Consider the following 17,365-nt stretch of genomic DNA (forward strand, 5'->3'; position numbering starts at 1 on the left):
GCTCACTCTCAGTAGTACCCACCAGCAATTTAACCAGTGACAAAATTTATAGTCTGCCATCTTGTGGCTTGCATGTCTACATTTTTAAAACTACTGGTCTTATTTAAAAGCTCAGGGGTGTCTTTTGTCCATTGTGATGAGTTCTAACCAAGTTGTTCCATTATAGCTACAATACCTGCCTTCTACTAAAACTAGAAACCATCGACAACTCTGAGTAAAGAGGATATGGCTAGTTATCTGTAAGAATAATATGTAAATGTGCATTCTCCGATTTTAACCACTCGGGTCATTAAACAGTACTACAAAAATTAGGTTAGAATGAGTCAAAACCCTGGAGCTCCCTTACTACCAACAGCATGGTTGCAGAGGTTCAAGTTGCCATCTTTTTTTAGGACAAGTTAAGAATGGGCCATGAATGCTGGTCTAGCCATCAAAGCCCATACCCAGTGAAGGAATAAAATTTAAGGCTGACAAGTCCCGTACACCTGATGGCTTGCATCCTAGGATCCTGAAGAAAGTGCTGTAGAGATGCATTGGTTGTAATCTTACGAAAGATCCTAATGAATTGGAGTAGTGTAAATGTAATGCCCTGATTTGGAAGGGAAAGGGACAATGCCGAATACCATTGGCCTAATATTTGGAATCCATTATTAAGGAAGTAGTAATACGATAGAAATCATAATGCAATCAAGCAAAGTCAACTTGATTTAAGCAAGAGATATTAACAAACATTGTTAGCTTTTTGTTTTGAAGATGTGAAAGGGGACCAATGGATGTGATGTTTTGGATTTCCCAAAGAGATTTGGTAAAATGCTATGTGAAAGATTATTGCACAAGATAAAGAGCTCATGGTCTTATCATGGATTAAGGATTTATCTAATGAATATCTAACAGAGCTAGTATAAACAGATTTTTTTTTCTAGTTGGCCAATTGTAACGAGGGGGTGCTGCGGTCTTTATTTACAATCTATATCAATGACGTGACCACAGGACCCCTCAAAACGCTTTGCAGCCAATGAAGATTAGAAAAATGGTCACTCTTATGTGGGGAACGCTACTATTTGTGGCAGTTCGCTGACAGCAATTTTGGAATAGTGTGGCAATGCTGAATGTGGGATTCATGTTGGCCACACCAACTAACGATGTGAATAACACTACTTTCACAACTCACCCACAATCTGGAAGAACCTCTCCATCCTGACTTGGAACTAACATTACCGTGGAGTAAAACACACTTCCACCATATCAATTTGCTTCAAATGGAGCAGCAAAGCACACAGTAAAAATGTGAAGCCTGCTCTTGTTGAGAAAATGCTAGACCAAATTGGAAGAAATGTCAATTGTTATAAATCACAGACTGAATTATTTACTTAACATAACATAGCTTGCACTACTATGAGCAGAATACCAACTGACTTTCTTACACCACCTAGGATGATGTTTTCATTGCTGAAGCCACATCAGGCGCAATCAGTAGCAAAAAAAAATCAATCCAGGCATGTCTGAGGGAAAGCATTATGAAGTTGAGATGAAAGAGCATTACAAATGGGTATTGAGGAAAGTTGAGAAAATGTGGTCCTTGGACATATTTGATCTAAATATTTGGTAGTGGAAGGGTTAGATTTGTACATATAGATCACGTTTTACCTTTAGAGATTCACTTCAGGGAGTTGGGAAGAATCAGATCAATCTGATTTGGTTAGTTGAGGTATCCAATAACCAGTTAGATCTGTCTGATGAAGTGGAAAATTCTACTGTGCAGAGGGACCTGGGGGTCCTTGTGCATGAATCGCAAAGACTCAGTTTGCAGGTGCAACAGGTAATCAAGAAGGCAAATGGAATGTTGGCCTTTATCGCGAAGGGGATGGAGTATAAAAGCAGGGAGGTCTTGCTGCAATTGTACAAGGTACTGGTGAGGCCGCAACTAGAGTACTGTGTGCAATTTTGGTCCCCTTATTTGCAGAAGGATATATTGGCCTTGGAGGGAGTACAGAGAAGGTTCACCAGGTTGATAATGGAGATGAGGGGGTTAGCTTATGAGGAGGGATTGAGTAGATTGGGCCTGTACTTGTTGGAGTTTAGAAGGCTGAGGGGAGATCTTATAGAGACATATAAAATAATGAAGGGGCTAGTCAGGGTAGAGGCCAAGAGATTCTTTCCACTTAGAAAGGAAACAAGAACTAGAGGACACAGCCTCAAAATAAGGGAGAGTCAGTTTAGAACAGAGTTGAGGAGGAACTTCTTCTCTGAGGGTAGTGAATCTCTGGAATTCTCTGCCCATTGAAGCAGTGGAGGCTACCTCATTAAATATGTTTAAGTCACAGGTAGATAGATTTCTGATCAATAAGGGTTTTGGAGAGCGGGCCGGTAAATGGAACTAAACCACTATCAGATGAGCCATGATCTTATTGAATGGCGGGGCAGGCTCGAGGGGCTAGATGGCCTACTCCTGCTCCTATTTCTTATGTTCTTAAAATTCAACTGCAGGTCAATGGTAAAATCAATCTTTGGAGAAAATTTCTCCTCTGACACTGACCCAAATGAGTCAAATCCTCCCCAAGAATTGAAAGTATGGGTCAAGAAAGGTAGTATAATCTTGAGAAACCAGTGGTTAAATGGGATTTTTAAAATAAAAAAAACTAACTTTGAGGAGGGAAGAGTGTCCATTAAAGAGAGAGGAATTTAATGGCCCCCTCTTGTGGCCATAAAACTGTATTGAATTAGTTTCAGTTGGTACTACTTCGGTACAGTGCCTTTTGTCCTGGAAAGGTATCACCATGAAGCTGGTTCTCCCCTAACACTTCTTGCTGGGGGAATTTTGATTCTTAGAAGGCAGGTCTTTATTATGGAAGCTTCCTTTTTGAGGTGAGCATTAATAAAGCTCAGAAAACTGCATAGAAGTCTAGTTGGAACATTATGCAGCATTTTGAATTATCAGTCAGCATTCTGACATCCAAAGATGTGTAGGTTAGGTGGATTGGCCATGCTAAATTGCCCATTGGTGTCCCAAGATATAGATTAGATGGATTAGCCATGTGTAAATATGGAGGCGGGAGGTCGGTAGTCGGTGCAGGCTTGATGGGTCTCCTTCTGCTCTGTAAGGATTCTATGATTCATTCTGTTCTATGATTGGGGTTAAATGAGAATCCCAAATCTACACTGTGCAGGGAGTAGTCGCTTGGTAATGACGATTGCCCACCACCCGCACACAACCTGAAAAGGTCATTTAATGGCTATATGGTGCACTCCAAATAAAGACTCAGTGGGCAGGTTCTTGAAGCTGGAGAACCATGAGGAGGTCCTCCAATTTTGGAGCATCACCAGCCTGCTGTTTTGGGTTAGAGAGGGAGCTTCCATCTTGAGATACCACCCCTCAGCAATCTTTAAGAGGGGAAATGGAACTCTCATTTTAAGGGTCCTTACCTCGTCATAGATCAATTAAGTCCACAATGGGAGGTTATAACGTAGTGAAACCATTGTCGTAAAAACCCATCTGGTTCATCAATGTCCTTTAGGGAATGAAATCTGCCACCTTTTTCCTTGCCTGCTCTGTCCAACATGTGACTCCAGATCCACACCAATCTGGCAGACTCTTAAATGCCACTTAGTTCAAGGGCAATTAGGGATGGATAATAAATGCTGGCCCAGCCAATGACCCCCACATCCCATGAATGAATTTATAAAAGTACCTAAAATACACCAATGAACAAATAGAAAAATAGAAACTAGTGAGTCCATGTTAACAAGCTGAAACCCAATTATAAGTCCTGTTCACAAGCAATGGCAGATGGTATTTAACCCTGCTAAGTGCAAGGTGATGGATTATGGAAGAAGAAACAAGATGAGGGAGTATTTTAATGAATGGCAGGACGCCGGGAAGCTGAGAGATCTTGAAGTAATTATTCACAGTTCCCTGAATGACATAGTTAAGAAGGCTTATGGAACACTTGCTTTTATCAGTCATGGCATAGAGTTTAGAGCAAGGAAGTCATGTTGCAGTTGTACAGAGCATTGTCTAGGCCACAGTTGGAGTACAATGTGAATTTCTAGTAACCTAAATATAGGAAGGATGTAATAGCACTAGACAGAGGAGATTCACCAGGATGTTTTAAAGGTTTTTTTAAAATTAGTATCCCAAGAAGGCTTACATTAACACTGCAATGAAGTTACTGTGAAAATCCCCTATCTGCCACACTTCAGTGCCTGTTTGGGTACACAAATGGAGAATTTAGCATGGCCAATGCACCTAACCTCTTGGACTGTGGGAGGAAACCGGAGCATCCAGAGGAAACCCACGCAGACACTGGGAGGATATGCAAATTCCACACAGACAGTGACCCAAGCCGAGAATCGAACCCTGTTCCCTGACGCTGTGAGGCAGCAGTGCTAACCACTGTGCCACCCAGGATGTTGCCTAGAATGGAGCAATTGAGCTAGAAGGAGAGAATATTAGATAGGCTTGGATTGCTTTCTTTCGAGCAGAGAAGGATGAGGGAGGACATGATTGAAGGGTATGGACAGGGTAAGTAGGGGTCAATCACAAGGGGCCATAATTTTAGGGTAAGGGGCAGGATATTTGAAGGGGAATTGAGAAAAACCTTTTTCACTCAGAGGGTGGTTGGAATCTGGAATGTACTGCCTGGGAAGGTAGTGGAGACCAGAAACCTTACAACCTTTAAAAAATATTTTTAATGAGCACTTGAAATATCATAATATTCAAGGATATGGGACAAATGCAGGAAAATGGGATTAGTATGCCTTTAGTGGTAGCTATTGTCAGTGAAACTCAATGGGCTGAAGGGCTCTGACTATGACATAAGGCGACCTTTCCCACAATCTATTTATCCTCACAATGGCCCAAAACTTGACTGAGGCCAGAGGAAACAATAAATCGACTGATAAGTAACCAGATAGTGTTTGATCACCTCCCAGGTATGAGTGTATGATAATCAAATTGAGCTTTCTTTATTTGTGCCACTCAGCAGTGATTAAGAGTTGTTGCCAGAAAATGAAAAATGTAACTATAATCTGATTAGAGAAGACAAAATAGAGAAATTAAGGAATGACTGTCGATGGTGGAATTGCCAGAGAGAGGTGGCAATCCCTGGTTACATGGGGAACAGTTGCATGGAAGTCAAACTATTGGCATGTGTGTGGAAGAAGAGCAAAGTGCATTTGTAACTAATGGAACAGCGGTAGGGATCCAGTGATGGTGGTTTCAAAACCACAATTTAGTATGTTTGCCTCTCTTATAGGGGATATGGGGAGAAAATGAAGAGAAAAGATCTTGACTGTTACAAACTCATTATTATACCACACTTTTCAACAGAGATTAAAATGTGATGTCTTGCTCAATTGACACCCACAATCACTGACACAAATATTTGACACAGCTGATGAAAAAACAGTACAATTAAAGTATCGTTGTCGTAGTTTCTCGGATGAGTTGCTGTTTTAGTTGAAAGCAGAGGATTCTCCATTAGCTGCAAAACCTCTTGTAGTTAAATTTCCAGGAGATTGGTTCTCAGATGAGCTTTAAGTTGGAACAGGTTGGGGAGAATCCTTCTCCCATTGTCAAAGTATTGTTTATTACTTGGCTGCTTGGTTGACTTGCAGCTGGTTTGATGGCTTTTCTGATTGATTTGGATGGCACTCCATCTGTTAAAAGCACAAAGAAATCATATAATTTGTTCAAGTCCTCTGTCCAAGAAACATACGAATTGGCTGTAGGCCATGCTCTGCCATTCAATAAGATCACTACTCATATTAACCTGCGCTACTCATTCCTGCCCACTTGACAACCTTTCACCCCTCCTACTTTCTCAGAAGACGAAGGAAATTTGGATTTGGCATGACAGCTGTGACTCTCTCCAACTTTTACAGGTGCACCATAGAAAGCATTCTTTCTGGCTGCATGGCTCATGCTCTGTCCAAGACTGCAAGAAACTACAAAAAGTCGTGAATGTAGTCCAATCCATCACACAAACTAGCCTCCCGTCCATTGACTCTGTCTACACTTCCCGCTGCCTCGGTAAAGCAGCCAGCGTAATTAAGGGCCCCACGCACCCTGGACATTCTCTCTTCCACCTTCTTCCATCAGGAAAAAGATACAAAAGTCTGAGGTCACGTACCAACCGACTCAAGAACAGTTTCTTCCCTGCTGCTGTCAGACTTTAGAACTTGCTTTAAGTTGATCTTTCTCTACACACCCTAGCTATTACTATAACACTACATTCTGCACTCTCTCGTTTCCTTCTCTATAAACGGTATGCTCTGTCTGAGTAGCACGCAAGAAACAATACTTTTCACTATATACTAATACATGTGACAATAATAAATCAAATCAAATCTAGATTCTCCCACAGTAGGAAACATCCTTTCCATATCCGTCCTATCAAGTCCCCTCAGAATCTTATGCTTCAATCAAGTCACCTCTTATTCTCTTATTTCACAGCTATTCTATTATGGTGCACATAACTCCTTGTAATTGACCAGGCAACACTAAGTTCAAGATTTTTATTCAAGCTATAGCACGGGAACCAGCTTCCCACCACGTGGTTTAGGACTACAGTGGCAATTATACCTTCCAGCTCAGTTACAGGTGATTTGCATACACCAACCAAAAAATACGATTGTCTATAACTTATTACAATCAATATTCCTGCTTATAACATTTGATGTACATGATTTCAGTTAACCAGTTGCAGCATCAATACACTTGCTAATTATAATATCAGAGTACTAATGAGGCATGTTGACATACAAGTGTTAATGAAGCACTTACTCAAAATCCTTGACGGTCTGTAACTGTTACATGGAGCAGTGGCTTGAGACTCCCTTGTGGTTACCAAAACTACTGTCTTTGTCCATTATTCTACTTTATGTGCAGTCACAGCACCTTCACAGAAATTCTTACAGCAGGTATTTGATTTTTAATCCTTTCACTCTTCTAAACTCCGGCAGATACAAGCTTTGCCAATCCAGCTTTTCCTTACAAGACAACCAACTCATTCCAAGTATCAGTCTAATAAACCTCTGAACTGCTTCCAATGCATTTACGTTCTTAAATAAGAAGACCAATACTATACACAGTGCTCCAGATGTGGTCTCACCAATGCCCTGTAGAACTGAAGCATAACCTCCCTACTCTTGAATTCAAATCCCCTTGCAATAAACTGTAACATGATTAGCTTTCCTAATTACTTGCTGTATCTGCTTAACCCCTTTTGATTAATATACTAGGGCACCATAGCACATTTCAGAGCTCTGCAATCCCTCACCATTTAATTAAAAAGCATTGTTTTTATTCTTCCTGCTAAAATGGAACAATTTCACATTTTTCCACATTTTGTATTTCATTTGCCAGATTTTTGCCCACTTACCTACACTGTCTATATCCTTGTATCCTCTTCACAACTTACTTTCCTATCTATCTTTGTGTCATCAGCAAATTTAGTAACCATATCTTTGGTCCCTTCATCCAAATCATTTATAAAGTTTCTTGCCTTCTGCCTTCCTCCCATTTTGAATAAAGGAATAAACATTGAAAAATAGCTAATCTAATGGAACCTTGTTCAAATTTTAGTGTATTTGGAAAATTAAAACCATCGCATCAGCTATCTCACTAGCCAGTTCCTTTTAAGACCCTAGGATGCAATCCATTGGTTTCCAGGAACTTGTCAGTCTGTAGTTCCAACAGTTAGCTAAGATTACTTCCCTGGTGTGTGTAATTTTCTTCCCTTCCCTCCAATGCTTACAACTATTTCTGGAATTTTACTTGTAACCTCTCTAGCAAAATCAATTGATCTGCCATCTTCACATTTTCAATTATTAATTTCTCAAACTCGCTCTTTCTATTGGACCAACTCCGTTTGTGAACTAAGATAAAAGCAAATTACTGTAGATGCTACAATCTGAAACAAAATGCTGGAAAATCTCAACAGGTCGGACAGCATCTGTGGAGAGAAGAGAACATTTTGAGTCCAGATGACCCTTGGTCGGAGGTAATACTACTTCAAAACATTGACTATGTTCTCTAACAAAATAGGGTTTCTACAATACAATTATTGTTTTAATCAGTTTAAACCATCCATTGGCTAAATATTCAATAGGTGTTTATCTCTAAAAACATTCGTGGTATTTTGCTACTTTTTTCAGTTGACATCTATGCTTCAAATTGGTACCCTTCTTAAAACTGAGACCAGAAGAGTATTATTCAAAAGCTGCAACAACCATTTGATCACGTAGTAAAAATAAATGATGACTGAATAAGAAATATTAAGATGCTAATAAAGCGCCAGAATTAAATATGCCCTCTGCCTGGAAAAAGAACACTCAGGAAAATTAATAAACAAATTAGGTTTTCTTTTCACTGCACTGATTTTTTTTCTTTTATGTAAAGTCCTCAAATGGGATCCGTTGATGCAGTAAAACCCCTTGAGAACAATAACATTGTATTAGTTAAGATGGAAAATTGATAAGCATAAAGTAGGGGTTGAGGAGGAGATGATGGCTGGGCTTCTCCCAAAAATAAATTCTAAGTGCCGATTTCATGTTAAAAACTGGAGTAAATCCTGCTGGTTTTTAGCAGAATTTTCAAAATGAATCTCCACACTCTGTGCATCACAGAGCGCCTCAGCGTGAATCATGATTAAAAAACAGGGGCGGGGCCCATTCCTGCTGGAGAGGCCAGCAGCATAGCAGGGCCACTGCCCATGTGCCGATTTTGTCAGAGCGGACATCGGCGCATGCACATTATTCCCACACTGCCAGCCTCCCAATCGTTGGCAGCTCAGTTGCCGATTTTCTTTTTGTTCTCCCCCCCCCCGATATGTTTAGAATTTAAACTAGTTTATTATTTAAGAATATTTTTCTTTGACCTACTTATCCATTCCATTTGGGAATGTGTGATCATTAAAGAAATGGCTACTGAATATTGGATTTGCTACATAGCAGATGCATGCTGAGGTGGGTGGATGGATACTTGCGTGTGGTGGTGTTCACCGCGGTGTAGGAGTTGTGGTTTTGGAAAGTGCTACTGAAGCAATCTTAGTGACTCACTGCAGTGCATCTTGGACTCACTACTGCTACTGTGTATCCCAGTGGTAGAGAAGAGTGAATGTTGAAGGTGCTAAGCAAGTGGTCTGCTTTTCTTAAATAGTGCTGAGCTGCTTGATTATTGTTACAGCTGAACTTATCAGGCATCCCACCCCTGACTTGTGCCTTGCAGTGGACAAGCTTTGGGATATCGGGGTGAGTTACTTGCCACAGAATTTCTAGCCTCTGACCCACTCTTGTAGTTTCTGTATTTATCTGGTTGCTCCAGTTCAGTTTCTATTCAGTGGTAAGCCCCCAGGATGTTAATGTGGTGAACCATAGATGGTTACCACTATGGGTACTTGTACATATGTTACTCTTGTTACTGTTGGGGTTAGGGTTGGGGTGTTCCACCTGTGAGCATTGTTCTGTGGTACACTCCGTTTGGCTCCACCTTCTTATAGGAGTATAAAGGTCACTGCTACTTCCTAGTAGCCCTTAGTCTGGGATAGTATTGTTAAGCAGTATGCTCTATTCTTGTTGTGAATAAAAGCTTTTATTCCCGGATACGTCCTAGCCTCCCGTGTGAATTAATCGCGCATCAATTTTATTCACAACAAAATACCGAAAATTTTGTTCGAAGAAAAATGGAGCAGATGCTGAAACCCGATCGGCTAACCTTGGATCCGCGTGCCGCTGGAGCGTCGAATACTTTCGACCATTGGTTGAAGTGTTTCGAGGATTACATCGACGCCTCGACAGCAGTCCAGTCCGACGCCGACAGATTGCGGGTCCTCCACACAAGGGTGAGCGACACTGTGTATGCAACAATCCGTGATTCCCAAAATTACAAAGAGGCCATCGAATTACTCAAGAAGCTGTACCATAAACAGCCGAACGAAATTCATGCTTGTCACCTATGAGCCACTCGACGGCGGCAGCCCGGCGAAACTACGGGACAGTACCTGCGCGAACTTCAACAGCTAGCCAGAGCCTGCAATTGCAAGGAGGTGTCGGCTACTCAATACACCAACGATCTGATCCGAGATGCGTTCGTGGCGGGAATCAGCTCATCCTATATTTGCCTGCGGCTGCTAGAGCAGGGTAACTTGGACCTGGCTAAGACGGTAGAATTGGCCAATGCAATGGAAACGGCCTCCAGAAGTCTTGAAACCTACCCCACCGACCACGTGGGAACATCGTGGCAAGTACAGCCACCGCCTCAACTGTACCCGGCAGCTCCTCAGAACTGTGCGATAATGCTCTCAACTTCAGACCTGACGGCTGCGGCAGCTCCTGGAGGCCCACGGTGCTATTTCTGCGGATTGGCGAAGCACCCTCGTCAGAGATGTCTGGCCAGGACGGTGTTCTGCTCCGCCTGTGGGAAGAAAGGGCACTATGCAAAAGTGTGCCGAGCAAAGACCCCTTCCAAGCCCAGCAGTGCTGCGTGTGACTCCCCAGGATCCATCTCCTCATCTCCGGCCTCGTCGATGTCTTCAGCCACGTGCGATTCATGGGTGGCGCCATTTCCTATGACGACGATGCAAGCCACGTGCGACCTGCGGGTGCCGCCGCTTTCAACATCATCGATCACGTGCGATTCGTGGGCGCAGCCATTTTGGTCGACACCGGCCGCAGAAGACCAGCAGGGGTCCTCGTCGTCGGCTATCTCAGCTGCCTGCAGTTACACTCGGGATCCAACAGTGGCGTCAATCATCCTGGACCAGGCCAAGCCTCACAGACTCGACAAGTCCATGATGGACATAGAGGTAAACGGGCGCCTGGCGCATTGCCTGTTTGATAGCGGGAGCACGGAGAGCTTCATCCATCCGGATACAGTGAAACGGTGCGCTTTCCGTGTGCAAACTGTCAGGCAGACAATCTCCATGGCGTCGAGGTCCCGATCTGTTATTGTTCTTGGGAGCTGTGTGGTAACCTTAACGGTGCGGGCCACAGTTTACGAGAACTGGCTCCTCGTGTTACCGCACCTTTGCGCTCCGGTACTCCTGGGGCTAGACTTTATGGTCCACCTGAAGAGTGTGACCCTGCAGTACGATGGGCCACTCCCTCCACTTTCAGTGGGAGAACAGCAGCCTCCAAATTGTCCAGCGCACTCCACATGCAGTCCCTCGACACTCAAAATTACCCCGCCTTCCCTATTCGAAAATCTTGTGCCAGGCTGCAAGCCCATCGCGACTAAGAGCAGGCGTTCCAGCGCTGAGGATCGGATCTTTATTCGATCTGAGGTTCAGCGGCTCCTCAGGGAAGGGGTCATTCAACTTAGCACTAGCCCATGGAGAGCACAAGTCATGGTGGTCAAGACTGGAGACAAGCCCCGGATGGTCATAGACCATTAATAGGTACACGCAGCTGGACGCGTACCCTCTCCCGCGCATATCTGACATGGTCAACCAGATTGCGCAGTACCGGGTGTTCTCCACCATCGACTTGAAGTCAGCCTACCACCAGCTCCCCATTCGCCCAGAGGACCGCAAATACACGGCCTTTGAGGCGGATGGCCGTCTCTACCACTTTTTAAGAGTCCCTTTCGGCATCACAAATGGGGTCTCGGTCTTCCAGCGTGAGATGGACCGAATGGTGGACCAAAACGGGCTACGGGCTACCTTCCCGTACCTGGACAACGTCACTATCTGCGACCATGACCAGCAGGACCATGACGCCAACCTCCAGAAGTTTTTACGCACTGCGACTCTCCTGAACCTGACCTATAACAAGGAGAAGTGCGTATTCAGCAAGCACCGCCAAGCAATCCTCGGATACGTGGTGGAAAACGGGGTCATCGGCCCCGATCCAGACCGTATGCGTCCCCTCCTTGAACTTCCCCTACCCACTAGCATTAAAGCACTGAGAAGATGCTTAGGCTTCTTCTCGTACTATGCACAGTGGGTTCCCAATTACACGGACAAAGCCCGTCCGCTCATAAAATCTACCTCTTTTCCCCTGACAGCAGAGGCTCGCCTAGCCTTTGAAGGGATAAAAGCCGACATCGCGAAAGCCACGATGCACGCTGTCGATGAGTCCATCCCCTTTCAGGTGGAGAGTGATGCATCTGATTTCGCCCTGGCCGCCACACTTAACCAGGTGGACAGGCCCGTCGCCTTTTTCTCTCGCACCCTCCAAGGCCCTGAAATTCGGCACTCCTCTGTGGAGAAAGAGGCTCAGGCCATTGTGGAGGCCGTCCTGCATTGGCGCCATTATTTGGCTGGCAAACGGTTTACCCTGCTCACGGACTAGCGGTCCGTGGCCTTCATGTTCAACAACACGTTAAAGGGAAAAATTAAGAATGATAAAATCTTGAGGTGGAGAATCGAACTCTCCACCTACAACTATGATATCATGTACCGTCCGGGGAAGCTCAATGAGCCCTCAGATGCCCTGTCGCGTGGAACATGTGCCAGTGTGCAGGAGGACCGGTTACAGGCCCTCCACAATGATCTCTGCCATCCGGGGATCACTCGGCTCTTCCATTTTGTAAAGGCACGGAATCTGCCCTACTCTATAGAGGATGTCAGGTCGATAACTCGAAGCTGCAGAGTGCAAGCCGCACTTTTACCGGCCTGACAGGGCACACCTCATTAAGGCCACTCGCCCTTTTGAACGACTGAGCGTCGACTTCAAGGGCCCCCTTCCTTCGACAGATTGGAATGTGTATTTCCTCAACGTGGTTGACGAATACCCCCGATTCCCCTTTGCCATCCCCTGTTCTGACATGTCCTCTGCCACGGTCATGGAAAAAGCGGAGTCTTTTTACCCTGTTCGGCTACCCCAGTTATATCCACAGTGATAGGGGTTCGTCGTTTATAAGCGACGACTTGAGGCAATACCTGCTCTCTAAAGGAATTGCCTCAAGTAGGACTACGAGTTATAATCCCAGGGGTAACGGACAGGTCGAGAGAGAAAACGCTACAGTCTGGAAGGCTGTTTTACTGGCGCTAAGGTCTAGGGGTCTTCCAGTCTCCCGTTGGCAAGAGGTACTTTCTGATGCGCTCCATTCAATCCGGTCCCTCCTGTGTACGGCAACCAACGCTACCCCACATGAGCAGATGTTTACCTTCCCTAGGAAGTCTTCCTCTGGGACCTCACTGCCGTCTTGGTTGACGTACTCAGGACCTGTCCTCCTGCGGCGGCATGTTAGGGCCCGCAAGTCCGACCCTTTGGTTGAACAGGTCCATCTCCTCCACGCCAACCCTCAATATGCCTATGTGGCATATCCTGACGGGCGAGAGGACACGGTCTCTATCCGAGATCTGGCGCCTGCAGGGGACCTGGAAACCCCCGTCACTCCCGCACCCCTGGTTAGGATTCCTTTGCCCATTCTCTCCCCTCCTGACACGGCGCGGGCAGCATCGGGACCTCAACTTAATCCTCTTACTCCCGTGTACAGCTTGCCTGAGTCCAGGAGATTGTCGCCACCTCAAGGTCCACAGGCGTGTGAGGAACTGGAGGAGTCACTGGACACCACCTCGGAGAGAGGGTTGTCACCACGGTCACCAGAACCGGCACTGGAGCCAGTGCTGCGGAGGTCGCAGAGACGGTGCGGACCTCCGATACGGCTGAACTTGTGAACATATGGACAGTTCGTATTGTCTCCTTACCCCACCGGCCTTTGTTTTTAAAGGAGGGGTGAATGTGGTGAACCATAGATGGTTACCACTATGGGTACTTGTACATATGTTACTCTTGTTACTGTTGGGGTTAGGGTTGGGGTGTTCCACCTGTTAGCATTGTTCTGTGGTACACTCCGTTTGGCTCCGCCTTCTTATAGGAGTATAAAGGTCACTGCTACTTCCTAGTAGCCCTTAGTCTGGGATAGTATTGTTAAGCAGTATGCTCTATTCTTGTTGTGAATAAAAGCCTTTATTCCCGGGTACGTCCTAGCCTCCCATGTGAATTAATCGCGCATCAGTTAATTATGTTATTTCAACAATGATAATGTCAAGGAGCAATTGTTATATTACCTCTTATTGGAGATGATCAATGCTTGCCCCTTCTGTAGCATAAATATTACTTTCCAATAAATTTTATTTGAATTTTATACAAGATTTGCATGTGGGCATGGATTCCTTCATTGTCTGAGAATTGTGAATGTATTAAACACTGGGAAGTCATCAGTGAGCATTCCTGTTTTTGGCCTTGTGTTGGAGGGAAGATCACTTCAGCTGAGGAACTGCAACAATGTCCTAGGACTGAAATGATTGGCCTTGAATAGCTGAAGTCATCTCCCTTTTATGCTATGCATGAGAGTGGCTTTTGCTACCAAATAAACCTGTTGGACTTTAACCTGGTGTTGTCAGACTTCTTACTGTGTATGACTCCAACCAGAGTTTCCTCCATTATTTCAATTTTCGTTGGGCTCCTTGATGTCTCATTCAGTCAAAAGCAGTCTTGATACTTTTTGCCTCTCCTCTGGCGTTCAGTCTTTTGTTTTCCATGTTGGACTAAGGACACTACCCTGAGGAACTCCCGCAATGTTGTCCTAGAACTGGGATGATTGGCCTCCAACCACAACAACTATCTTCCTATGTGCCGCAACTAGCAGAAAGTTCTCCACCTAGGAAAACTAGGGCTAGGGCTCCTTGGTGCCATGCTCTGTAAAATGCTGCCTTGATATCAACGGCAGTCACACTCTCATCTTGCCCCTGGTGTTCAGCTCTTTCATCCATGTTTGAACCAAGGCTGTAATGAGGTCAGGAGCTGAGTGACCCTGGTAAAATCCAAACTGGGTGTCGCTGAGCAGGTGCTATCAAGCACTGTTGACCCTTTTCATCACTTTACTGATGATCGAGAGTAGACTGATGGGGCAATAATTGAGTCTTGAAGACATTTGACGTAGTGAAGAAAAGTAGTCTGAGCCTTAAAAAGAACATTTGACATAGTGAAAAGGATTATTCAGAGAAGCTGTGCTCCTGGCCATGCCGACCTTGACTTTGGATCATTTTTTACATTTGAAACATTGGTTGGAAGATTGAGGGGGATGTGAGTTTCCAAGTGTTGAGAGGTGTAAAAGGTACAATTGTTTAGCTTAGATTCCGAATATAGAGCTGGAAAGCAATTTTATAATTCAATACTTTTTATAATTTTATATGTGGTGCATTGTAATAGCAGGAATTATGAGATTTTGTGAAATGCCCATAAGGAATACAGAGTTCCTATGGGCATAGGAACAGATAGAGTCCAAAAATACAGGCACTGATTTGTGTGTCAGTTTCCTGGCATAACGATCCTGCCAAATTTTGACCAATTAAGATGCTGAGAGCTCATAAGAGCTCGTAACTGGCTGGGTGTTGATTTTCTTGGGGGCTCAGAGGCTACATGTGTATTTTCGACAGACCAGGTGAAGGGAGGTGGGTACATGATGGGCAGGTAGCCATGACTGCCCAGGTAATTATCCCAGATTTAAATGTTGTGAAGGGAGTGCTGTGCTATTGGTTGAGCACACTCATCCAAGCAAGTGATTATTCCATTGCACTGTTGACTGTGCCAATGATGGACAGGCTTTGGAGAGTCAGGAGATGAATTAATCACCATAGAATTCCCAGCCTTTTACCTGCGCTCATAGCCACAGTTTTTATTTGGCTAGACCAGTTCAGTTTCTGGTCAGTGGTAAGCCCCAGCAAGATGTTAGAGTGTCAGCAATGGTAAAGCCATTGCGTGTCAAGGGGCAGTGGTTAGATCTCATGTTGGAAATGGTCATTGCCTGGCACTTGGTACAAATGTTACTTGCCACTTGTCAGCCCAAGCCTGGATATTTTCCAGGTCTTGCAGCATATGGCTGTGAATTGCTTCAATATCTGAGGAGGCATGAATGGTGCTGAACAATGTGCGATCACCAGTGATGATGACCACTCACCTCTATTCTTATGATGGAAGGAAAGTCTTTTGATGAAGATGGTTGGGCCTAGAACCTACCCCGAAAAGCTGCTGCAGTGATGTCCTGGAACTGAGATGATTGATTTCCAATGATCACACCTTCCTTTGTGCTTGATGTCACTCCAACCTGTGGAGGGTTTCCCCCTGGTTCCCATTGATCCCAGTTTTTCTAGGGCTCCTCGTGTCTGGAGTTCAACTATTTTGTCCATGTTTGAATAAAGGCTGTAATGTGGTCAGGAGATGCGACCCTGGCCAAACCTAAACTGAGCATCAGGTTATCGCTAAGTAAGTGCTGCTTTATAGCATTGCTGATGACCCCTTGCATCACTTTACTGATGATTGCGTATAGGTTGATGGAGCAGTAATTGGTTGGGTTGGATTCGTCCTGACTTTTGTGTACCTAGGCAATATGAAAAATTGCCGAGTAGATACCAATGTTGTATCTTGACTGGAACAGTTTGGCGAAAGGCATGGCAGTTCTGGAGTACAATCTTCAGTACGATTGCTGGAATATTGTCAGTACCCATTGCCTTGGCAGTAACTGTGGATGCTACACAAGTCCTAGGGAACATGCTGTCCCTAACATGGGAGGAGTGTTTGTTCGAGGCACTTGGTACCCTGCCCTTAGACTGGTACATAGTTACGGTGCTGCTGAGCAAGGCTGTGTCTGTCTCCCCTCCTCCAAAGGGAATATCCATTTGTGAGATACTGCTCACCTTATGATACATTCTCTAACTGCTTGTGAGAATGCACCTCTGTGAGAGTATTTGCGCTGCTGGGCAGTGTGCTTGTAAGATATAACAACACTGTGTAGTTTGGATGGAAGAGGGTCTCCATGAATGGATGTCTTCACCTGTGGGAGACACCAGAAGAATTCATGAAATTACCCGTTGAGGAGCGAAAGACTCTATGTCTACGATTTCCAGTGCAACGGTATTTGGAATGCTATCAGATATAGCAGATTGGAATGTATCGTTAATTAGTGCATTACCTTCTGTAGTCGCCACCTCCACTAGTGCCCATTTTGCCATGGCAGACTTCCATCTGAATCACGATCCTGGCCAGTTCCATCACTTGATGGATGTTATCACCTTAAGGGACACCTCTGTTTCGGTCTTCATATGGGCATTGTGAGCTTGCTTCACCTGCAAGGCCAAGAAGAGAATGGAGACAGGCACTAAATTCCAGTGTGGCAATGCCAGCTGCTCCTATTCCCTTAATAAGCTTTTATTTAACATATTCACTTGCCAATACTAAAGCATTTTACAGCAGGCAGAGCATTAACAAATGAACAAAACACTGACATATTTACTATGCAATTACATTTTAAAAGCTTTTTAATCTCGGTGGCAACAGGTCCTCACAGCACTTTGGCTTTGTATGATTCTAATGGGTCATTAAATGTCTGAGCATACATTCTATCCACGTCTGGTGGCAG

At 44.5% G+C, this 17,365-nt stretch overlaps 1 protein-coding gene across 1 annotated transcript in view; it reads left to right on the plus strand.

Moving 5' to 3' along the window:
- Positions 1–7,888: 7,888 nt before the first annotated feature.
- Positions 7,889–17,365, plus strand: part of LOC144510452 (uncharacterized) — a 73,163-nt gene continuing 63,686 nt past the window's right edge. Inside the window, exon 1 of the mRNA XM_078239895.1 lies at positions 7,889–8,003. The gene's annotated coding sequence lies outside the window, so the exon portion shown is untranslated. The remainder of the gene's footprint in view (positions 8,004–17,365) is intronic.

The sequence above is a fragment of the Mustelus asterias genome, chromosome 23, assembly GCF_964213995.1.
Source record: "Mustelus asterias chromosome 23, sMusAst1.hap1.1, whole genome shotgun sequence".
Taxonomy (NCBI): Eukaryota; Metazoa; Chordata; class Chondrichthyes; order Carcharhiniformes; family Triakidae; genus Mustelus; species Mustelus asterias.